At 41.0% G+C, this 24,676-nt stretch overlaps 1 protein-coding gene across 1 annotated transcript in view; it reads right to left on the minus strand.

The window, feature by feature from the left end:
* Positions 1 to 24,676, minus strand: part of dlg2 (discs, large homolog 2 (Drosophila)) — a 188,610-nt gene that overhangs the window by 114,043 nt on the left and 49,891 nt on the right. The gene's annotated exons all lie outside the window — the stretch shown is intronic.

Raw genomic sequence — 24,676 nt, forward strand, 5'->3', positions numbered from 1 at the left:
GAAAATAGATAATGCTAATCATCTTTTGATGAATGGTGATTTCAGATTTCAGTATATATTTTGGCTGATCTAAGGTCAGCTCTCAATCAGGAGATTGTGCTGATTATTAAAATGTAAAATGCTGCTGATACCTTTTGAACCTGATGTGAAAAGGTTGTTAGATTTGACATTTACCCAGCAAAACTGAGCGTTTAGGAAGCATTGCTGATTACATTTCCTCTGTTTCACTGATTATTTATGATGCATCTCAGAGTTTTAAGCGCTGATTTTGTACTTGCTGGATGCTTTTTATTGGGCATCCTAAACCACATGCAAATGTTTTTTATTGTTACACAGTACATACACTCAGTTATACAGTACATTTCAGTTAAGTCCAACACAGAAGTGTAGCGGATCGAATACAGGAATATATGAAAAAACTAAATTCTTCCATAAACATTTTGATGATTAATCGAAAGGCTCTTTGTGCCTGTGTTGTAGTGCACAGACACACACACAGACCCAATGACCTCTGACCTCAAGGAGGAAGGATGTCAAGAAAGACAAGGAACAGAACTGAGAAGACATGCCTCGTTCCACCAACGCAGACTTTGCATCCTCATCCTTGTGTCTTAAACCTATCAAGAGTCATAATTAGACCACATTCCTCACTAAATTGGCTCCTCTCCCTTTCTTCGCCTTCTTTTCACCCTAAGTGTCTGAAATGGTCAGAACTATCTACTTGGATGTGTAAATATATTTCTCTTGAGTTTCAGAACAATTCTAACTCTGCTTCAAAATCTGCTAATTTACAGGATTCCACTTTGCTATCTAATGAGTTTGGTAATAACTTTTAACACAATGATATCAGGAAATGCCAATACCTCATGAGTGTATCTGATAATGACCAGTATGATTTACTTATGCAATCACTTCTGTTATCATTTATTATATTAGATGTGCCTCACTGTTACATAATCTAAGATACAGATAAGAACATTTTATTTGATATTTTACTTGTTACTCTGTGTTATTTCATGTATTCATCTTACAAGCTCTGAGTGCCTCCATTGGTTCTTATGACATGTTACATATACTGACAACAGAATGAGCAAGTTTCTAATTAACAACCGCGTGTAATTCAAATATTATCTAGAAATGTAATTGATCCCCTTTAAGATGAGGCCAGTTCTCTTTCCACACAAAGGAATGTATTAGTAATCAGTAAAAGAGCACCAAGGATCTCCTTTCTTCCAAAACAAGCCCCCTAGACTATTAAACGTGTTCATACTCCTGCCCCTTTGGGTTATTTTCCTGTCACTACACTTTTGCTCATCACCCCTTTTTAGGCTCTCCGTGAGAGGTTTTTCATTGGAAAATATATCTTTGATATTAGATTATGTGATTATGGCTGATAATGGGACAGGATCAGGGATTAAATTGGGCCAAGGAGCCTGAACAGCCCTAGTAGGCAATGACAACTATATAGTACACGCATCAACATTGGAAAAGGAAGCACAGGGATTTCATTAAGTGCAGAGGATTCTGAAAAGATCACTGCCCACGGGAGAGAAGGAGAGCCGGTAGCTAAGCTAACCTAGCTTGGACCTATAAGAGTGAGCAAGACAAAAGCACAAGTCAACCTTAGTGCATGATTAAGCAAGCTTTGAAAGGATTCAAAACTGATCCTGAATTGGCCCTCTGCCTCTGAGACAGGTATGTAATATGTCTATTTTATTTCTGAATAGAATAGAATAGAATAGAATAGAATAGAATAGTCTTTATTGTCACTATACACATGTACAATGAAATTGTGCGTGACTTCCTCTTCAGGTCAATAGAAACAAATAGTGCAAAGTAAGAAAGGTAAACTATACCAAATAAAATATATAGTAAAAACCTCATTACCATGTACACTATATTGCCAAAAGTATTGGCTCACCTGCCTTGACTCGCATATGAGCTTAAGTGACATCCCATTCTTAATCCATAGGGTTTAATATGATTTTGGTCCACCCTTTGCAGCTATAACAGCTTCAACTCTTCTGGGAAGGCTTTCCACAAGGTTTAGGAGTGTGTTTATGGGAATTTTTGACCATTCTTCCAGAAGCGTATTTGTGAGGCCACACACAGATGTTGGATGAGAAGGCCTGGCTCTCAGTCTCCGCTCTAATTCATCCTAAAGGTGCTCTATCGGGTTGAGGTCAGGACTCTGTGCAGGCCAGTCAAGTTCATCCACACCAAACTCTCTCATCCATGTCTTTATGGACCTTGCTTTGTGCACTGGTGCACAGTCATGTTGGAACAGGAAGGGGCCATCCCCAAACTGTTCCCACAAAGTTGGGACCATGGAATTGTCCATAATCTCTTGGTATGCTGAAGCATTCAGAGTTCCTTTCGCTGGAACTAAGGGGCCAAGCCCAGCTCCTGAAAAACAACCCAACACCATAATCCCCCCTCCACCAAACTTCACACTTGGCACAATGCAGTCAGACAAGTACCGTTCTCTTGGCAACCGCCAAACCCAGACTCGTCCATCAGATCGCCAGATGGTGAAGCGTGATTCGTCACTCCAGAGAACGCGTCTCCACTGCTCTAGTGTCCAGTGGCGGCGTGCTTTACACCACTGCATCCGACGCTTTGCATTGCACTTGGTGATGTATGGCATGGATGCAGCTGCTCGGCCATGGAAACCCATTCCATGAAGCTCTTTACGCACTGTTCTTGAGCTAATCTGAAGGCCACATGAAGTTTGGAGGTCTGTAGCGATTGACTCTGCAGAAAGTTGGCGACCTCTGCGCACTATGCGCCTCAGCATCCACTGACCCCGCTCTGTCATTTTACGTGGCCTACCACTTCGTGGCTGAGTTGCTGTCATTCCCAATCGCTTCCACTTTGTTATAATACCACTGACAGTTGACTGTGGAATATTTAGGAGCGAGGAAATTTCACGACTGGACTTGTTGCACAGGTTTCATCCTATCACAGTACCACGCTGGAATTCACTGAGCTCCTGAGAGCGACCCATTCTTTCACATATGTTTGTAGAAACAGTCTGCATGCCTTGGTGCTTGATTTTATACACCTGTGGCCATGGAAGTGATTGGAACACCTGATTTCAATTATTTGGATGGGCGAGTGAATACTTTTGGCAATATAGTGTGTGTGGAGGGGCAGGTGGTCTCTTTCTTTAGTTCTCCTGAAGTCAATAATCAGCTCCTTTGTCTTGGAGGTGTTAAGGACCAGGTTGTTGTCCTCACACCATCTCGCAAGACGGTTCACCTCAAGCCTGTATGCTGTCTCCTCATTGTCTGCAATCAGGCCCATCACAGTTGTGTCGTCAGCAAATTCTATGATGGAGTTTGAGGTGTAGATGGGGGTGCAGTCATGTGTGAAGAGTGTGAAGAGCATTGGGCTCAGCTCACAGCCTTGTGGGGTGCCTGTGTTTAGGATGAGGATGGAGGAGGTGTTGTTTCCAATTCTCACTTGCTGTGGACGATGTGAGAGAAAGTCCATGATCCATGAACACAGTTGTGAACCAAAGCCCAGGGTCTCGAGTTTATTGACCAGCTTGTGAGGGATGACGGAGTTAAAAGCGGAGCTGAAGTCCACAAATAGCATCCTCACATAGCAGTTTGGTTTCTCCAGATGTGTCAGGGCGCTGTGCAGAGTTGTGCTGACAGCGTCCTCAGTGGAGCGGTTTCCCCAGTAGGCAAACTGGTGTGGGTCCAGGTCCGGTGGAATGATGCTCCTGATGTGTGAGAGCACCAGCCTCTCAAAGCACCACATGACTACAGGTGTTAGAGCCACCGGGCGGTAGTCATTCAGGCACTTTGCAGGTGATTTCTTAGACACAGGAATGATGGTGGAAGATTTCAGGCACATTGGAACAGTGGCATGTTGTAGGGAGAGGTTGAATATTTTCGTAAACACCTCTGTCAGCTGCTCAGCGCATGTCTTCAGTACCCAGCCTGGTACACAGTCCGGGCCTGCTGCCTTATTCCCATTAACCTTCTTAAACATCGCTCTCACCTGGTGGTGCTGGAGAACCAGGTTAGACTCTCCAGCTGATGGGCTGATGAGTGGGGCAGTCACCTCTCTCTGCGTGTCAAAGTGAGCAAAGAATTGGTTGAGGACATCAGCAGTGTTGGGAAAGTTCACTTTCTACATGAACTAGTTCAAAGTTCAGTTCACAAATTTTAAAATGAACTAGTTAAGTTCATAGTTCATAATTCAAAATTTTGAACTAAGTTCACAGTTCCAAAAATGAACTAGTTCGTAGTTCTTTTTTTTTCAATATGTTGCTGCGAGCTATTATTTTTCAAAATTATTGCCACAGCCCATATAGAACCACAGACAGCAATTATTTTATCAGTTCTAACACTGAAACTGCAGGTCTCCGACAATATACTGCAAAACCAGGTTGTCCAGCTGCGGCTGGGAGATGAAGACAACGGAGACGCTACTGTACACCGTTAATGCGATTAGGGTGGTAGAGGATCTGTTTGGCTCGCCGTTGCCGTGTCTTTTGATTTTTTATTCACTCACACATACCTTGAAAGGCTAGCCAGGTGCTTTAATTCAATGTGCCGTTTCAGGTTTGCTGTTGACGTTGTTGATGTACAGAGTTGCTTCTCGAAACCCGGCGGGCAAAGTTTACACAAAAAGTTAAGATTTCTCCCACCTGGATCATCACTGACCTTTTCATAAGATTGTTTTAAGTAATCATACAAATATGTCGTATTAATGGTGGAGGCAGAGTCTGAGGTAGTGCTGCTGTCTTCATTTGCGTTTGCCTCCATGCTTCGCATTTTGATGACGCATGAGGCGGTGCGACTCTGTGGTGGCTGGTGTTGCCAGATTGGGTGTTTTTCTGCTACATATTGAGGCCTGTTTACGGTGTGTTTTAGCTGGGTTTTCGCCTGGAAGGCTCTATCAAAATCTGGCACTTTCTTGAACGAAGTTAAACTGAGAGAGCGCCGTTCACAAATGCCAGAATGAACGCGTTCACAATAACGTTCATCAGGCAGAAATACAGTACGTTCAGTTCACGTTTGCCCAAAATATGAACGAGTTAATGAACGGTCGTTCACTGAACGCGTTCAGGTACAACACTGGACATCAGGCAGGTTGAAGTCTTCACTGGGCACAAAATATTCCCTCTGTGGTCCGTCAGAGCCTTGATACCTTCCCACATGCTACGGGGGTTGTTGTTGTTAAACTGTTCTTCAATGCGCTGTTTGTATTGGCGCTTGCCATCCCTAATGCCTCTTTTTAACTTCCCCCGTGCATCACTGTAGGCCTGTCTGTCATGAGAAATGAATGCTGCATCTCTGTCCTTGAGCAGTGCCCTTACCGTGCTGTTAATCCAGGGCTGTCCTTTGTGCGGTTACAGTCTCTGTGCAGACGTTTATGTACCCCAGCACAGATACAGTGTGTTCCTCAAGGTCTGCTCCCTGTGCAAACATATCCCAGTCTGTGCTCTCAAAACAGTCCTGCAGCATTGAGGTGGTTTCCTCAGACCGCACCTGTACTGTCTTGATAGATGGTTTAATTCTACAGATCCGGGGTCTGTAAGCTGGGGTGAGAGTGAGGGAAATATGGTCAGACTGTCCGAGGTATGGAGATGGAGCTGCTTTGAATGCTCCTTCAATATTTGTGTAAACCCGGTCTAGTACATTGTTTCCTCTGGTGGGGAAATTCACACTTTGTGGAATTTGGATATGATACGTTTCCCTACTGCCAGACATGGTTTTACAGCAATATATGAATTCTTGTTGGTATAGGCCACAGTGGATATTACTGTAATACAACTGATGTTTTAATGTTACATTGTATGTTTGCCTAGCTGAGCTATATCTTGTTGTTGGCTTATTATTATGAAGACATAGCATTAGTAGGGATTGTTGCTAACTTTAGCTTTCCCGACAAGATTTCTATTACTGAGCCAGAATCAACTGACAATTAAAGTTCACTGTAGCTGCTTTAACATAGTACAGTGTGCAATTTCTGTCGTGTGGGATCCCTCAATCAAAACATAAGACATAAGTAGCGTGAATCATGGGAGTTTTTATTGTAAAACAACCACCATTGCTCATGAAACTGTCTACATTTACTTTACGTTTTAGTCATGTTCGCTGCCTTCCCTCCTCACTCTCTGACTCTCTTTGTAATGACAAACGACTACAACAAAGGCACTGTTACCTTGAAGAAATTTACAGATTTCTCTGTTTTCTTAGTAAAAATTATTGGAAACATTCGGGATAATGTAAGTAAACAACTCAACAAAATATATAACAAAGTTATAGTCGTTTAATAGTCGTGAAATATTATAAGAAAGAATTTAAGAATGAACCCCACCTGTTTTATAACGTAGTATGGCATACATATTTTTTAATCATTTAATCATCTAAATTCAAACTTAAATAAAGATATTTTAATACATGTAAGTCTATAAATACATTGTTATTGTGAAACAAATGAACACATCAGTGTGTGTAGCAGTCAAGGGAGCACATAACATGCTGGGATCACAGAATATTTTGTTACTTCTTTTTCGGTCTGGTACAGAGCTGTATTTTTATGTGTCTACTACTGAGAGCTTGGCATGTCAAGGTTGGTTAGTCCAGGGTGGCTGGATCCTCACTAACTGTGGAGGATTGTGAAAGGCTGGAGTGGCCTTGGCCATCTGGAGCGGAGGGTCCTGGTGTCCCCAGGGTTGCACTCAAGTTATATTTGTGTGCAGGAGGAATGTAACATTCTGCCTGGTGTGTATGTACACAAACAAGTTTGTGTGTATGAGAAAAAGGTCTATATGGTGGGGAGGAGAACCCAGCAAGGATTAGGTCGACAGGCCACCCGTGGCCTTTTCAAGTAGGTCGGCAGCCTGCATTTGCATTCTCTTACTCTCCAAAAACAAGACAAAATTTCCAGGGGCCATACTTTGGAGAATACTATGGCAAGACATTGTATACACCGATCAGGCATAGAAGATGTGGACTTAAGCAGTAGGTGATTTGTTAATTTTTAACAGAGGGGATGGCACAATGGGAGCACCACCCTGCCCCGACACACCTATGTACACCTCCCAAAGGACACTGTTGCAGGACGCCTTAACCATAACTGTGACATTTTCTAATTCTCCAATTCCATTTTATCCAGTTATCTTCCTTCTCTCCCTACTACAATTGTCTTTTTATTATAACTGTATTAAAGTAAAGTAAATACACCATTAAATTGTAGGCAGTGGACTGAGTTTATTCAGGCAGGGTTTTCTCACGTTTCTCACAATACACTACAAGCAGGGTCATTTTAAGTTACATGACCCACATGACCCCTTACCATCTAAATTCCTTGAAGGACACACAATGAACATTGTGCAAAATAGTAGAGCCTGAGCGATTTATCGGCCGATATTAGCCTCTCACAGATATATCGGTTTCGGCGTATATATTGTCCGATATGCACCGATATGAAAACCTTATATTTAAAAACTATAATGGAGAAAAACATGCTTGGGGTAATATAAAATTGGTGTAATGACATAGTTTGTCCAGCAGAGTGCGCTTCAACGGGGGATAAAACAGCTGGTGTCAGGAAATGTAACAGCTACCTCACTAATGGTTAAACTATAAACCAGCACAAAAATGACCAACATAACATAGGCCACCGTGTTCTGAACAGACACATTAAAAACACTTACAAAAAGTAACATTTTAGTTTTACAACAAGCAAACTTGTTGTGCTCCTCCTCTACACGAGAGACGCGCTGGGAATCCACCGGACGCTGCTCTATGACGTTGCGTCTGCTACAGGTTTTGTTCCGCCCTCCGCACGGCATCATACCATGAATGTATAAAGAGAACCCAGTGGGAACGTTTCAGAAGCCGAGCCTTTGGCCTGGCCGATTTTGTTGACTTGCTCAGATTTTGTTGATCTGGTCATTTTTCGTTTTTATACAATCGGGAGTCTGCACAGGGTGTTTTATTTTGAAAATTGACCGGATGCTCTATGTTGTTCCTGTGTCTCTGACTTCCTGCCGGCGCAATCTGCTCTGTGCAGCTTGTTGTGGCTTCCGTCAAAAATCGACCAGGCAGCCGGAACGCAAAGCAGCCGTGCACGGCTTGACCCCACTGTGCGCCGGAGCTGATCGCAGCCGCTTGTGATTTGTAACACACTTTCTGCTACTAGGGGATGGAGAGTGATGGCAGGTTAACAAGGGGGATGCTTCTTGGTAATTTTGCTAACAAGGGGGACGGCATCCCCCCTCAAATCGCCTACTGGACTTGAGACCTCTGAGGGTGTCCTGTGGTGTCTGGCAGCAGGGCGTTTTATAGTGGATCCTCTGGGTCCTGTATGTTGGGGGGTGGGGCCTCCATGGATCAGACCTGCTCCAGCACTTCTTACAGATGCTCAATCAGATTGGGATCTGGGGAATTTGGAGGCCCGGTCAACACCTTCGGCCCTTTATTGTGTTTCTCGAGCTGTTCCTGAGCAGTGTTTGCGGTGTGTCAGGGCACATTGTCCTGCTGGGGGGCCACTGCCATCGGGTAGTGTTGTTGTGATGAGGGGGTATACTTAGTCCACAACAGTGTTTGGATGGGTGGTGCGTGTCAAGTGGCATTTCACATGAATGCCAGCACCCAAGGTTTCCCAGCAGAACATCGCATTGTGATGAGATGATCAATGTTATTCACGTCACCTGTCAGTGGTTTTAATGTTGTGGCTGATCGGTGTATGTTTTATTGCAAAACAGATAATTGAGATATGATATTTTTGTATACAGTATTATCTGGATTTTAGAAATGCATTAAGAGCAAGGAGAAGCAGAAACAACTATTAAGTTTAATATAGTTTCAATACTATTAATACAATAATAAAGATTATGCCTCCCATATTAACCTCTCTGCACTAGCTTCCTGTAAAATCTATAATAGAATTTTAAATCCTCCTCCTCACATCCAAAACCCTTAATGGCCAGGCACCTGCATATCTTAAAGAACTCATAGCTCCATAACCCCTAACCCTATTACCCCACTCGAACACTGCGCCCAGAGTCTCTGTGTTCTCTCATCTCCCAGGTTCCCAGGTATCATGGTTGGCCCTGCTGCTGCGGCCCTGCTCAACTACTACTATCATCACCATTATTATTACTATTATTATTATTATTATTAGTAGTAGTAGTAGTAATAGTATTGTTATTATTAACATTAACATTAATTATCATATTCATATTTCAATTATTACATTATTGTTGTGGCTTCTGTGCATCTTACTCATGGGGGAAAAGTTGAATGTCTGTAAATGAATTAATTCAAGAGTATGGTCTAGATCTGCTCAAATGGAAAGTGTCATGAGACAACTTTTGTCGTGATGCGGCGCTATATAAATAAAGACTGATTGCTTGATTGATTAATTGATTGAATACAGAGAATGCAACCGATGTGCTGCACAGAGAGCTTAGAGCTATTGCTAATTATCACCTCTGTCCTTGGTTGGGCTTGTAAAGCATGATTAAAACATCCACACAGCAAATTGTTATTAAAAGTATGTTAAGTCCCAAATCTGAAGTCATTTTGACAAGGGTGTATTTATGTGTAATGTTTAGAAAGGGACATGCTCTAATATGGCAATGTACTTCTTAGATCAGATCATAAAACGTTGAGAAAAAAAAAAAAGTGAGAAATAATTGTCTTCAAAACAAGTATTATAGTGCATTTATATCCCTAACAGTGGCTGATTATTATTTTCCCAGAGTAGCAGTATCATTCATAATATCCCCAAAAGCTAGAATAATAAAACAATCTACCTGCGTATCTGAGTAAAGCTAAGAACTTCCAGCTGAGTGCTCTGGCTCTGTTATTAATACCAATAGAGAGTAAGACAGAAACGGAGCATAGCTCATGAGGGGTGATAAATTCTATCAAATCCACACCTTTCAGCATTCTCATTTTAACATGACAACATCAACAGATGTCAAGACAGCCTCAACCCACATGAACAGAAGCTTACAGAGTCGGAGAAGGCAAAGAAAATCAATTTTGTGTTTCGGTTTTGAGTAACAATGGAAGAAAATAACCCTGTGAAGAAAAAATCAAGACCTCACCTATCATGGTGAAAAAGAGGAAATAAATGTATCTTCTGCCAATTTTGACAATAACATGGTGCTGTTAATGTTCTGGTAATGTTCTGTTGTGTGGTACGGTTTGTTCTTTTTTTGGATTGGATTAAAAGAAAATAACCAACCTGATACATCGCCACCAAATACAATACTACAAAGCATGTGCACACACCCACACACACACATGCCCACCCACCCAAATGTACGCACACGCACACACGCACACACGCACACACGCACACACACCTTCACTACTGAGTATACTGGCTACCGCATCTCATTTTATTTTTGTTTTTCTATTATGTTTTTGTAAAAATGTATTTATCTTTTAGTTATTGAATTATCCTACCCGTGTCTACCTGTCCTTTGTTGTGTCACAAGAAACTGATCATGACACAGAGCAGCACTGTAGCTAGTGCCTAGTTTATTGAAATAGTTTCCTGTAAGGAACAGTTCACACCAAAATGAAAATTTTGTCATTATCTACTCACCCCCATGTCAATGGAGGGTCAGATGAAATGTCATAGTCCACAAAACATTGTTGAGCTTCACAGCAAAACAGTGTTGCAGCATTCTCCTAAACAACTGAAGTAGATGGGACTTTTAAACGTTAAAAACAACCTAAAACACTTTCCCCAGCTTTCCATCACTTTATGGGTGGGTAGATTATAAATCAATTTTCATGTTTTGATGAACTGTTTCTTTGAGAATTTGGAGATAAAAATATGCTCTAAGTTTTAAGTGGTATTGTGGTTCCCATTTTTTTTATCAAAAATCCTGCATCCTTAACAAAGGGCAGAAAAAATGTAACTTTAATCACTCGGTATCATGCATCCAGTCAATCCAGTCAAATTGATGAGCTTTTTCATTGCAAAACATACAAATGAGCAAGTACATGCTTTACTCCCATGGATGCTAGAAAGACTTCAAGCACACACACACACTTTTAGAGCTAGCAGCTGACCGAGATTGACATACTGAACCAAGCCATTGACCTTGACTTGCTTTGGATGATGTGCCATAGGCAAGCACACATTACAGCACATAGACAAAGAAACGCAGATAAGCCCTTTTCACACAGAGACTCCGCATTATCGCCGCAGCTAAGGCTCGCCATTTCTCCCCCTTTGTTTGTTCACACTGAACCAAGCAGCTCTGGAGGCGGATCAGAGCCACAGTCAAACTGTCCCCCCTCTCTGCATCTGAAACTTTCACACGACAGCGATGCGGAGAATTGGCGCATGATTCCCGCACTGGAAGGGCAGTGTGAATGGGGCTATAGACACACAGGTCAGTAACTACCAGATTTATATTCTCACCAAGGGATTACACTGTAGTTACAGTTGGCATTACAGTCATTATTGCATACTTTGAAGTACACTGATACTTCAACCATTCCAAAATGGTACAAAAGGAAAACCATTATAACGTCTTGAAATGCTTTCAAAAGAGCATCAAAACACCAAACATAACAACACATCTCTGATCATCAATGCTTTGTTTAGACAACATTTATTAGTCGTTAATAAAAGACTGATTTTCTACCAATTATTGAGATACTGTAACATAAATTTAGCCCTAATAACTGTACTTAAATTTCATATCAGCACTTTTCTTGTTGACATACATTTTAGATTATGGGGTTAATGATTATGAGCTACTTATAATATTCTTATAATACAAGGTTACAATGTTACAAGGTTAATTTATTGTCATTTAAAAACAAATGAAAAAATGTTTGAGTCCTTTGTGCTACACCTATTTTAGAAACATTTTGAGTTGAATTCCTCCTAAATTTCCTTAAGAGACTTTTCTGTGCTTTTTTAACCAGGGTGGTGATGTATGGTGACCAAGATAGGTTCTCAGTGATGGTAATTCCGAGGAACCTATAACTGTTAATGATAGTGGTGTCATCCTCATTCTTCACTATAGAGTTCTCTTGATGTCTGGGAGTGCAGTCATGGGTGTACAGTGTGAACATGAGGGGGCTGAGCACACAGCCCTGGGGGGCTCCGATGTTGAGCACTAATGTAGAGGAGGTGTTTATTTCACATTTTATCTCCTCCATTGTGATATCGGCTTTTAGCGTCTCATTTTTTATACAACCAATTAATAACAAATTCTGTGAATTTAGAAATGCTCTCATTTTCCATTCATCTGCGGATGCCAGTTGTGTACAGTATATAATTCCTCGCTGTATCCCTGAAATATTTTCTCGATGTTCTCTGGTATATACTGTATGTCAAGTACGAGTGTCCCTGATCTTATGTATATTAATGAATACATGTTGTTGAGGTATACATTTTGCTAACAATGTAGTGGCCCTTGAGCCTGCTTCACAATCATTTTGTTTCAGAAATGTATTTTTTTGTCAACTAGTATGTCATTTATCTGTTTTCATGACCTTGATTTGTTGATATATATTTGGATCCTTTGTATTTTGATGATCTCGCTCTAATTCCCCCAATCTCTCGCAACATGTTGTATATGACTGTAGTTACCCTAGACTGTAGTAACCCTTTTTGCATGTTCAGTTTCAGCTATCAATTTTCCCCGAATGACCACCTTCATGGCATCCCATGAATGCTTAATGTTTGTAAATAAAATACAAAACTGCTTATACTTACACTGTTCATATTATAAATACTATGTCATATTGTAAATACCAAGTTCATATTGTAAATACTATGTATATACGAGTTAATTCTATTTCTTATCTCTATTATATTGTTTATTTTTTACTTTTTATTATTGTTTAAGTGTGATACTGTCCTTTGGCTGCTGTGACTAAGGAATTTCCCCATTTGCGGGACAAATAAAGGATTTCTGATTCTGATTCTGATTCTGATCCCAGAATATTGTTGGATCTGTTATGGAATTTCCATATGTTAAGTCTTATAGGGCCATAGTCATTAATTTGTCTATATACTCTGCTCACCCAGGAGGTAAAGTTGCCCTGAGGTCACGCTCTGGATCACAGTGAGCAGCTGTATAGATAAGATGCTGCCTTCCAGACAACCAAGGTCACATTCTGTTCCTCCAGAATCTTAACGTGACATAGGTAAACTATCTCATATCACATACCAGTAAGTGTCCTTCAGGACTGGCAGCATTGCATTGTGTCTCTACACGTACTGTTCCGCTATGTTCTCCTCGATTGAGCTTCATTAAATACTTCAATGTAAGGCATCACATCTCCTAAATCTCTTTTCTCACCTGGGTTAATCAGATGAACTAAAATGCATCAATTGGATCTATTCCTCCATTGTTTTTTTCCTCAATAAATCTCTTCATTTCTGCTTTTACTCTCTCTTTTCTTTGTTCATTAGTCAACATTCAATCTACCACACAGTTTGTCCTTTCCTGTTATTTAGGCATATTTTTATTGTGGATTATGGATTATGGTCTGACACATCTGACCCTCCAATCCTGCATTCCTTCACGCTGTGGCTATCACCACATCTTTTTCCAAAGGATGTAGGTTTCACAATATATCCATTATCCCCATCTCTTCCAAATACTACTCTGTATTATTTGTAACTGCCCTTGTGTCTATAGATCTAGATTCATCCACCTAGATTTATCTCCCAGTAAAGTTGTTCACCTGTTTTGCCTAGTGTTAGAACTACCGGGAGGCTGGAGCAGATAATAACAGCAATATGAGTGAGTAATGTCAGATATCCTTCAACATGATTAAGCTGCCATTTGTCTAGGCCTACATAGTGTATATAAACATGGAGATAACAGCATTATCCCCAGATATCAGGTATTTCAGCTCGTATTATTTAGTAGTGACGTTGAATGAAATGTATCACACACAGTGTGTGGGGAACAAGTCATATCTGCCGCAGTGTAAACTGTAAACTGATAAAAACTGCTTTTACTGCTTTTAGAGTTGATGTAATAACTTTCATTTCACTGAGGAAAGGGGTTGAGATAGTGAGCACTCGAGTAACCAGCATGCCAGCGTCTGACTGGTATCCCCTGTAAGAGATCCTTTTTACTTTATTTTAGAAGATCACACCCCTTTGTTTTTTTTCTTCCTCGAGATGGATTACTCTGAAGACCGTCTCTGACTGAATGTTGCCTTGCCAGTCAGTTAATCTTGTAAAGCTGTTTAGCATTTGATTAGACAGTATAGTTGCTTGTTGTCATTAGAATAATAACAAAGCAACGGAAAAAAATAATGTTATCAGCTAGTATTTGCAGCTGAGAGAGTACAATCAAAGCCCTTTAGTGTGAGAGAGCTTGGACAGAGAATAGCAAGAGGCAATATTAAGACATACAGTATTATGTTATTATTATGTAGTATACTGAGTTTGTTTTTTGTTTATATTCTTCTCACTGTTTGTTTTTTTACTGATGATTATCTCTATTTTTGCAATCCCCTTTGCTGCAAATCAAACTAATTTTATTAATATAGCCCAAAATCACAATCAGCATTGCTTCAGTGGGCTTTACAATCTGTACAGTGAATGACATCCTCTGTCTTAAGACCCTCAATTCGAGTGAGGAAAAACTCCCCATAATCGGCAGCCTTTTTCATCTTACAAAGTTATCAGCATTAATTAATGAATAACTTTAAAACATGTATGCCTGTATGTGATAACAAAATAGGGGCTGTGCTCTGCGGTGTTATTAACGTTATAAGTCCAGCAGTGAGAGCAGCCTCTCTGCTGCACTGTTAGCTCCGGGGGGACCATCGTTGAACAAGATGCTGAGCAGAAGCAGAGTTATTGAGGTAAAACTGACTGAACGCCTCGTTATTTTCTTCACCTCAAAGTTTTACTAAGTTGTTTAATGCTGCGGTGTGTGTTGGTCAGCCACTCCGCTCTGTTAATGTTAGGCCCTAAATGACGGCATAAAAAATATTCACAAACATATGGCCTACTTCACGTTCGTCTCGCAAAGGTAATTAATCATTCATTAACTGAAATACTCGCAACCGCTGCCTTTTTTGAAGATGAACTTCCAAGATAAATGTAATGCTACACTACCCTCGCAGTTCAGTTCCGACTTTTTTATTTTGTCACCATATGGACCACACATGCCCAAATACAAGGGCCATCCACGAATGTGTGCTCAAAGAACGAAGGTACCAAGTCAACTGTTTACCACCTTCAGTCACAGCTATCAAATCCAACAGAAATAAAGCATTACAACTACTGCCTACGACTTTAGTATACTACTATAATACTACTAATACTATAAGAATAACCGTTTAAAGTCAAAGAGGTTTTGAGTTTCTGGAGTTGACTGCTACTAAGTGTGTTCCTGCAGGATTCTTCTGTACAGTTTTTGACAAGGTTTGGACTGTAAGCATTTCTTATGTTCAACTACAAATATGTCTTTGTCCTTTCCAATGCCAGCAGAGGACTGCTGCTACATGAATGCTTGCCCTTTGGGACTGACCATGCTTCATTTGCAAGTGGCTTGCATTCTGATAACAGAACAGAACCCAACTCTACGATGTTGCAATAAATGATTTCACTTCATTTGGCCCCCTAAAACCTTTAAGTGCTCATCTCAGGTTATCACAGAGAGATAATTCTGATGATAGAGACTCCCTTTCCTTGAGAAGGCTGTAAGACAACAAGCTTGGGCAGAATTTCAAGAACTGTCCAAATTAGACTGAAGCAGATGGGCACTTTAATAACAGTCTATCGACAGGAGACATTTTTAAGAGACTAGACAGTTCCTCTGACCTGATTAAAGAGACTAAAAAGTGCTGCTTTAACAACTGTGTAATGAATATCCATGCTCTTGCTATGATGAATGGAACTGTGTATCCTTTAGATGATTATTTACTTTAAGTGAAGCTTCTTCACCCAAATCTTGCCCATCTTAGCCATTGTTCAGTTTGTTGTTCTCTAAAAACCTTTTATGAGCAAGTTTCCCATGGTCTTAATGCAGGCGCATTGTCCCTTAATATTGCAGCACTATAACTGATGCGTCTTCATTTATAGACAACTTATGACACAATTAAAAAAAATATGATGTTATAGGGTATGCAAATCTCAGCTAGTGCATGGTAGTTTTTATAACGTGACAATAATATATTTGAAACCAAAGGACTTAACACTATCTAAGTTATTCTTTAGCTTTAGTTTTGCTAGTGCCATGGTTATATCCATTTTGCAACAAAGTGAAACAATTCTGTAAGATTAGGTTTGCAGAAACAAGATGTTGAGTGCTGGTATAGGAGACAGGATGCAATCGATCAACATCTATATTGTCTAGTGTGGAAGACACACGCTTTGTACAGTACACCCATTAATCCACTCAGACCTCATTCCTAAGAGATTCTCCTTTCACCATTGCTACTTGGAGATATTTGCATTGCCATAAGAACATGTTTGTTAAGGTTAAATTGACTCCATCACCATGCTTGTAACTCAGTTCTAACTCTAAAATGCTACAATCTTCATTTATTCTAAGCAACCCCAGTCCAACTGGACATGATCATCTGCTTTATATCACTTTCATCTCAAACCAGCAGATATTTTGCAAAAAAAATAACAACAAAAAAACCCAACTTTTGGCTTTGTTAATTATCTTCCTTTGATTAACTCATCATTGACTTAAATAGTTAAATCCAAGGGACACTTGTCCCTCCCAGACAAGTGTGCAACACACACTTGTCTGGGAGGGAGACGGGTGCTTGTCACGGGTTGGCCGCAGTCGCGAGACGTCACTCCTGCCAGCTTGGTGGCGGGGCAGGCGCGGCTTGGCCTTACACTGGAACAGGTCCATCATGGGTGCAGTGAGGCTCAACTCAGCTCAGTAAAACTGGTGATGGAAAAGCAAATCAGCGTGGCTCGGTTTGACTCGGCACGGCCAAAAGTGCTGGTGTAAAAACAGCATAGGACAGTAGCCAGGCTGCTAGTGATAACCATGTTGCTAATGCTGTGTCTATGGCAGCAGCGCCAACAGTAATACCATAGGGAAACACTAGGAGGGCGGAGAGCCACCTCAGCATCCTCATCCTCCTGGACCTCACTGCAGCTTTTGACACCATCAACCACTCCATTCTTCTCTCCTGCCTAGAATCCTCCCTCAACATCACCGGCACTGCCCTCTCCTGGTTAAAATCATATCTCACAAACAGACAACAGTTCGTCCACATCAACAACTGCACCTCTTCCATTGCTCCTCTGTCCCCAGGGTTCGGTGCTTGGTCCACTCCTCTTCATCCTATACATGCTCCCCCTTGGCAACATCATACTCCGTCATGGTCTCCGTTTCCACTGCTACGCTGACAACGTCCAAATCTACATCTCCACAAAATCCATCACCACTGCCACCCACTCCACACTCTCACCAACTGCCTCACTGAAATCAAGTCCTGGATGCAAACAAACTTCCTCCAACTAAACTGTGACAAATCGGACTTGGTCATCATCGGCCCCAAATCCCACCTCACCCTGGACAACTCCACCCTCTCTCCCTCCCCACAGTCGCAACCTCAGAGTCATCTTTGACAACAACCTCTCCTTTCAAAAGCACATAAATCAAATCACCAAAACTGCCTTCTTCCACCTCAAAAACATGGCCCGTCTCTGCCCATCACTCTCCTTCTCTGCTGCAGAAACCCTGATCAACACCTTCATCACCTCCAGACTTGACTACTGCAACAGCATCCTCTATGGCACACCATCCAAATTCCTAAATAAACTCCAATACGTCCAGAACTCTGCTGCTCGCCTACTCACCCACACCCGCACCCGTGACCACATCACCCCCGTCCTCCAGAAACTCCACTGGCTCCCTATCCCACAACGGATTCAATTCAAAATACTCCTCCTCGGCGCTGTTTAGCTCAGTTGGTAGAGCAGGCGTCCCATGTACAGAGGCTTTGCCCTCGTTGCAGCAGCCCTGGGTTCGAGTCCCGGCCTGGGGCTCTTTGCTGCATGTCACTCCCCCTCTCTCTCTCATCCTGATTCCTGTCTCTCTTCAGCCGTTCTGTCAATAAAGCCATGAAAAGGCCAAAAAAAAAAAATAATTTAAAATACTCCTCCTCACTCACAAAGCCCTCCACAACCAGGCCCCCCCCCTTCTCAGTAGCTGCCTTTGTGTACCATGAAAAGGGCTATACAAAATAAATGTATTATTATTATAATTATTATTATTATTATTATGAAGAAAAGCGTTATGTGTTATTATTATTTATCAACAAATTAGCCTACTTTATAGTTCGCTAACATTAGCTAGCTACTTTAGGTAGCTAACATTGCTGTACTCTGTGTGTGTGTGGGTGTGTGTCATTCATGACTATTATGTGAAAGAGTATGTGTTCTTATCATGTATCAACAAATTTTGGCAATTTTATAATAAGGCCTGCCAGATACACACACACACACACACACACACACACACACACACACACACACACACACACACACACACACAGAATGGATGTTGATATGTTTCTATTGCTGTGTTCCGTACAATAAATGTTCTTTGCTTTCATCATGAAAATGTTTTTAACATGCTTTCAAAATTTCAAAATGTTAAACAGTGAAAAATAAAAAATAATAATATAAAAAAAAGAATTCAAAAATGAAATCATTCTTGTATGGACCAAAGTACAAAACAAAATATAATTTAATGATTATTCTCAACATAACTGACAAAAATGGCATAAAAACCCATTGATTCTAATACGGTCATTATTGACCGTCTTATGCAAGAGTGTAGAGTCCAATCACTCATGCATCTAAGGGTTAAACTGTACAGCAGAGAAGTATAACTAAACAGATGCAACATGTTGCCTTACTCCATTTTAAAGGTTTGCTCTTCGGTGTTTTAAGTCTTCCGTATATAAAGTCACATTAAATTCAAATATTGACAACAAACATTTACTTTGCTGCAGCCTGGGTTAGGTTTACTGTATATAGACTAATAATGAATCAATCGAACCCTGGTGTGGACCAAATAACCGGACTGATACTGCTTAAAAGGTGGGTATCGGTCTGCTTCCAAGCAGACTCTGGTGTGGTTTGTCTGTGCTCTGAAAGCAAGGACTTGCTACATCCTCCAGGACGGCTGATTGTTTCTGGCAATGGATCTTTTACAGAGCCACTCTCCGAGTATGTGGACTCTCACATCAAAGACTTGATATATACATTACCCTCTTACCTCAAAGACACTACAGACTTTTTGAACAAGTTGAAAGACTGTCATGTGAACTCTAATAACCTTCTATGTACTATGGACGTGTCCAGCCTGTGCCCTAGTATACCTCTCAAAAATTTCTTGAATCAAAGAGTGGAATCACATCCCTCAACTGAGTTTTTGTTATCTTTAACTAATGAGGTGTTGACAAAAAAATATTTTATGTTCATCAATACTATCTTCAACTTCGAGGCTCTGCTATGGGATCACCAGTAGCTCCAAATTACTCTAATTTGTTTATGGGGAAATTTGAGTTGGACTTTATTTACAACAACAATCCCTATTCAAAGTTTAATAAAAGCTATTGGAAATACATAGACGACTTATTTTTCATTTGGAGTGGAAATACGAAAGATTTAAATGAGTTCCATACTTTCATTAATTCAAGAATGGAGTCTATAAAATTCACATTGTGTTATGATCTTGAGCGTATTTCATTTTTGGATGTTTTGTTGAAAAAAGACATGAATTGTTTTCAGACTTAAGTGTATAAAAAAGAGACTGACAGAAATACTTTCCTTCAGTTTGGTAGTTACCATCCACCGGCTTTAAAGGGATAGTTCGGATTTTATGACATGAAGTTGTATGACATCCTCACCATCAGTGTCGTGCATCAGCAGTGACTTTTCCCCCACTGCATCCTGTGAGCCGAGGTCTGTCCCGCTGTTGTTGCTGAAGAAAGTAGTTACGGCTAGTTTGCGGGGTCACGAAGATAAAGCATTTTGCTTCAAAAAACAATATCCGTTCAAAAGAGTAAAACATTTGCATCACAAAATCGTTTACGACAAAAAAGTCAGACCTCACGATCACCTGGCACTATTTCCCCTCCCTTCGTATCACTGCGCGCTTCCGCCTGTTGACACACCGCACCGCTCCGTCAGCTGTTTCACGGTGTTTACATGCTCGGATGTGCGAGAGAGCTAACATGAGTACTAGCGAGATTATTAGACAAGAGGATATATGAAAATGGTGCGGATTGGTTATTATCCGGGTTGCAACAACAAAGATCACACCAAGTCGCCGTATATATTTCACCGCTTTCCTGTCACGGACAGTGCTATTAGGCAACTTTGGCTTCTTGCCATAGGCTTGAACATTGAAGCGAGACTGCCAAGGGTGAAAAAGCTTCGTGTGTGTAGTGCACACTTCAGCAAGGACGATTATGTTCCTACACGCCCAGGAAAGAGGAAGAAACATGTTTTGAAGAGCGCTGCTGTGCCACGACCCCAGGTAAGAACAACTATCTAAAAGCTAAAGATGGTGCCTTTTTATATGATGACTGTTATTATTATTGTCAGCAACTTGGACCGCTTCTCTGTCTCTCTCCTCTCTCTGCCCGTTCTAACTCCATTTGACAAAGCTCGGTGTCTGTGTATTCGGGTTCATAAAGATATCCCTTTGGCTCTGTGGTAAAAGGAATGTCTTCATCACTCGTTTCGTAGTCAGACATATTTACGTTTACCATCCGAGCATGTAAACATCGTGAAACAGCTGACGGAGCGGTGCCGTGTGTCAACAGGCGGAAGCGCGCAGTGATACGAAGGGAGGGGAAATAGTGCCAGGTGATCGTGAGGTCTGACTTTTTTGTCGTAAACGATTTTGTGATGCAAATGTTTTACTCCTTTGAACGGATATTGTTTTTTGAAGCAAAACGCTTTATCTTCGTGACCCCGCAAACTAGCCGTAACTACTTTCTTCAGCAACAACAGCGGGACAGACCTCGGCTCACAGGACGCAGTGGGGGAAAAGTCACTGCTGATGCACGACACTGATGGTGAGGATGTCATACAACTTCATGTCAAAAAATCCGAACTATCCCTTTAAGGAGAAGACTTCCATATAATCAGCTACTAAGGTTAAGACGCATTTGCAATTCTGATTAATCTTTTGAGCAGCATGCTAAAGATCTTTGTAAAAATTTTAAGATGAGAGGTTATGGGTAAAAACTCGTTGAAGAACCATCTGAAACAGAGTACGCCAAGTTCAACAGTCTGATTTACTCGAATCTAGGTCAAGAGACACATCTTCTCAGGGTCCTACATCTGTATCCACCTACAGTCCTATATACAAGTTTGTTGTAGTGAGTTGACATTGGCACATTACATTACCAGCTCATTTCAAGCTCTGCCTAGATATTTTTATAAATGGTCTTCAAACTTGAAGCACTATTTAGTCAAGTCAGATTTGCCTAAGAGGCCTACTCATCATTTTTTGTCTCAGATCCCCAGTGGTAATTTCCCTTGTCATAACTGTGTACACTGTTAATCTATGATCAAGGGGAATCATTTTACCCATCCAAAGACAGGTGTCGACATTAAGGTCAAGGGGGAATTACATGTAACACTAAATATGTGGTTTACCTGTTAAAATGTCCATGTAATATGTATTATGTAGGCAAAACAAAACAGGAGCTAAAAACCAGAATCTGTGAGCATAAATGTTCTATTTGTAACTTTGATGTTAAATCATCAGTAGCCAGGCACTTCAACAGTCATAACCACAGTTTGAGTGAACTACATTATATGGGCATTGAGACAGTGAGAATGCCACAGAGAGGTGGCAACAGGGACAGAATCCTGCTCCAGAGAGAAGCCTATTGGATACGCTTCCTCAACACTCTGATTCCAAAGGGACTGTGAGCTGTGGCTCAGGGGTGGAGCCAGCATCCTGTTATCGGAAGGTCGATGGTTCGATTCCCCTGGTCTGCATGTCGAAGTGTCCTTGGGCAACATACTGAACCCCAAACTGCTCCTGATGTGCTGGTTGGCACATTGCATAGTGGCCACCGCCATCAGTGTATGAATTACTGTAAGTTGCTTGTAAGTGCTAATGATGCAGGATTACAATCGTCAAAACTGTCCAATCAAGAGTTACCTGTTCATTCTGTAAAACTTCATGTTTACTCCTCTGGTTTGTTTGTAAAAAAAAAAGTCAGTGTGTCATATTTTCCTTTGGCACTTTGAATTGCCTCCATGTTTGTAAGGTGACTGCCACGAGTACAGATAAAACTGCCCTAAAAAGATGTGATTCTGAAAAAAGTCTTTGGCTTTACCAACTATCCACAAATGTCATCATGAAGTGCATTTGTGCAGTGTCTGACTGAAAAAATAATTCTCCTGTCCTCGTGGTTGCACTGTTGGTGGCACTGTTGTTTTCCTAGTCCACACCAGGGATGGAAATTAGCACCCGCCACCCACCAAATGCGGGTGAATTTGTGTGCTGGCGGGTGAATTGAATCAGTTTACCAGCCACTGTGGCAGGTTCATTCCAGTCAGATCTGATCCAATTAATCTTAATGATCGATATCTTGGTTAAGGCATAACAGTGTCAAATTATATGTTTCTGATTGGACCAAAGTGTCAGTTGGACTTCACTAGCAAGCCTTCACTTGGACTCTTCACTGCTACTAATTATTACTCTGTGCTCCGGTCAACAGAGCTGGCCGTATATATGTCTATGGAGCCGGCTACCCCATTGTTTGGCAACCATCGACTCTAAGTTGGAACTATTTATTGTGGCGCACGACTAAAGGTAAGCGGGAGCTACTTTTCTGTCGGAGTTTACAAGAACTGAAGTAAATTAAATTGTGGCGTTACATCGCGGGAGTTAAAAGAACCGCTGAGGAGAGTGTGAAGGAGAAAGGGGAGCCAAGCGAGGTAAAGGTCAAGAAGAGATTTTTTAATGAAAAATGGAGAACAGCAGAGGGTGGAGAACGCCGGTATTGGCTTGTGTATGAGGAGGAAAGTCAACTGATGTACTGCTCGGTTTGTTGTCAACATGCATCGGACACTCAAAAATCGAACAGTTTTATCACTGGCAGTTATAGTGCAACATTTGGAATTGGGACATTGAGGTTAATCGGTAATTGTTCTGTACTGTGGTAAGGACTTGGTGTCTAATAGCTGAACTGTGGTAACTTCTCTCCTTACTTTTGGCAGACTTTTCTATAACAATTTCCACTTCCTTTGTGTGGGTCCAGTATGGTTAAACATAGGGAATAATGAAGTACAGTAAATTCTATAGTTGCAAGTAGATATTGCTATATATTACTAACCTTCTAATCACCTAATGATGCAATTTCCACTTCCTTTGTGTGGGTCCAGTGCAGTTGAACATATGAAATAAGTTGAAGTAGGCTTACTGTAAATTCCTGTAGTTGCAGGGAGATATTGATGTAGATTTCTAACCATCTAACCTTCATTTTGAACCACTTTGTCTATTCAGACTTCATTTCCTGTTATTTCACGACCTAGTAGATGACCCTTGGACAGTTTTACCCCTGTAATCATTCATTGGTATCACATAATTACTGAATAATCAACTCTGGTAACAAGTACTGATTGGGAAATACTATGTGCATGTCTTGTACAAGAAAAATATTTTTCTAGGCATTGTACTGTACACATCAACGCTTAAATATAAAAGTGGCTGGTAAAAATGTTGAGTGGCTGGTAGATTTTAGAATTTACCAGCCACAGTGGCAGGTGGACAAAAAAGTTAATTTCCATCCCTGGTCCACACTAACCCACAGTGGCTTCAAAAGCCAATTTGCCATCTAACAGTTGTCATGGGGCAATCATGGCCTCACATAATGAAAACAGGGATGTGTATGAGAGAAAGCGATCTTTTTCCCCATGGGATGAAAGTTTGTTGCACTGTTCTGACCTCTGATACCCCTCGCCAAGCATAAACCATTAAACTGCTATTTGTTCCTCACAAACTTCACCCTGCCTGATTAACTAAGAAGTAATTGATTTTTAAAAAATCATGTATTTTTACAGGCTGATATAACCATGAAAAGAGGCTGGTGATCGATAAAACATCACAGTACATAGGATCAATCATGTCTTCCCGGAGTCACGCTCTCCAACCAGTGGTGCTCCATTTGACAAGCAAGGGAGGGGTTACACTTTCTCTGCTCACAGACAAACCATGATTCTTACCTCCCCGCTGCCTTTACAATTACACCGGCTGTATTAAAGCAATTTTTCATTCAAAAGTCCCAAGGCTGAGAGGAAAAAAAATGCCTGAGCACAGAACTCCTGATCTTGGGCCTGTTCACAACTACCTTACACACTTGTCTCTCCCCCTCTGCCTTTCCCATACTCACATTAAGGATCAGGTCAGGTCCGACTCTATGTCATGAGGGAACCAGCCCACAAGGAAATTACACCTGCAGAAAGTCAATAGTAATCTAAGCAGATGTTAATGTGTGACAATGTTGAGGACAAAATAGGAAAGTAAAAGTGAAACTAACTCCTTATCATACCAAGACTACCATTGATTTTTATTTAATTGACAAAATGTTGAGAATAATGACAAATGTCCACAGCACAAAGTCATGTGTTAGAATTGCTAGAAAAGTTACAAAAGCTAAAAACCAGAAGTATTACATTTATAATG

Source organism: Pagrus major, chromosome 13 (assembly GCF_040436345.1).
Source record: "Pagrus major chromosome 13, Pma_NU_1.0".
NCBI classification, from domain to species: Eukaryota; Metazoa; Chordata; class Actinopteri; order Spariformes; family Sparidae; genus Pagrus; species Pagrus major.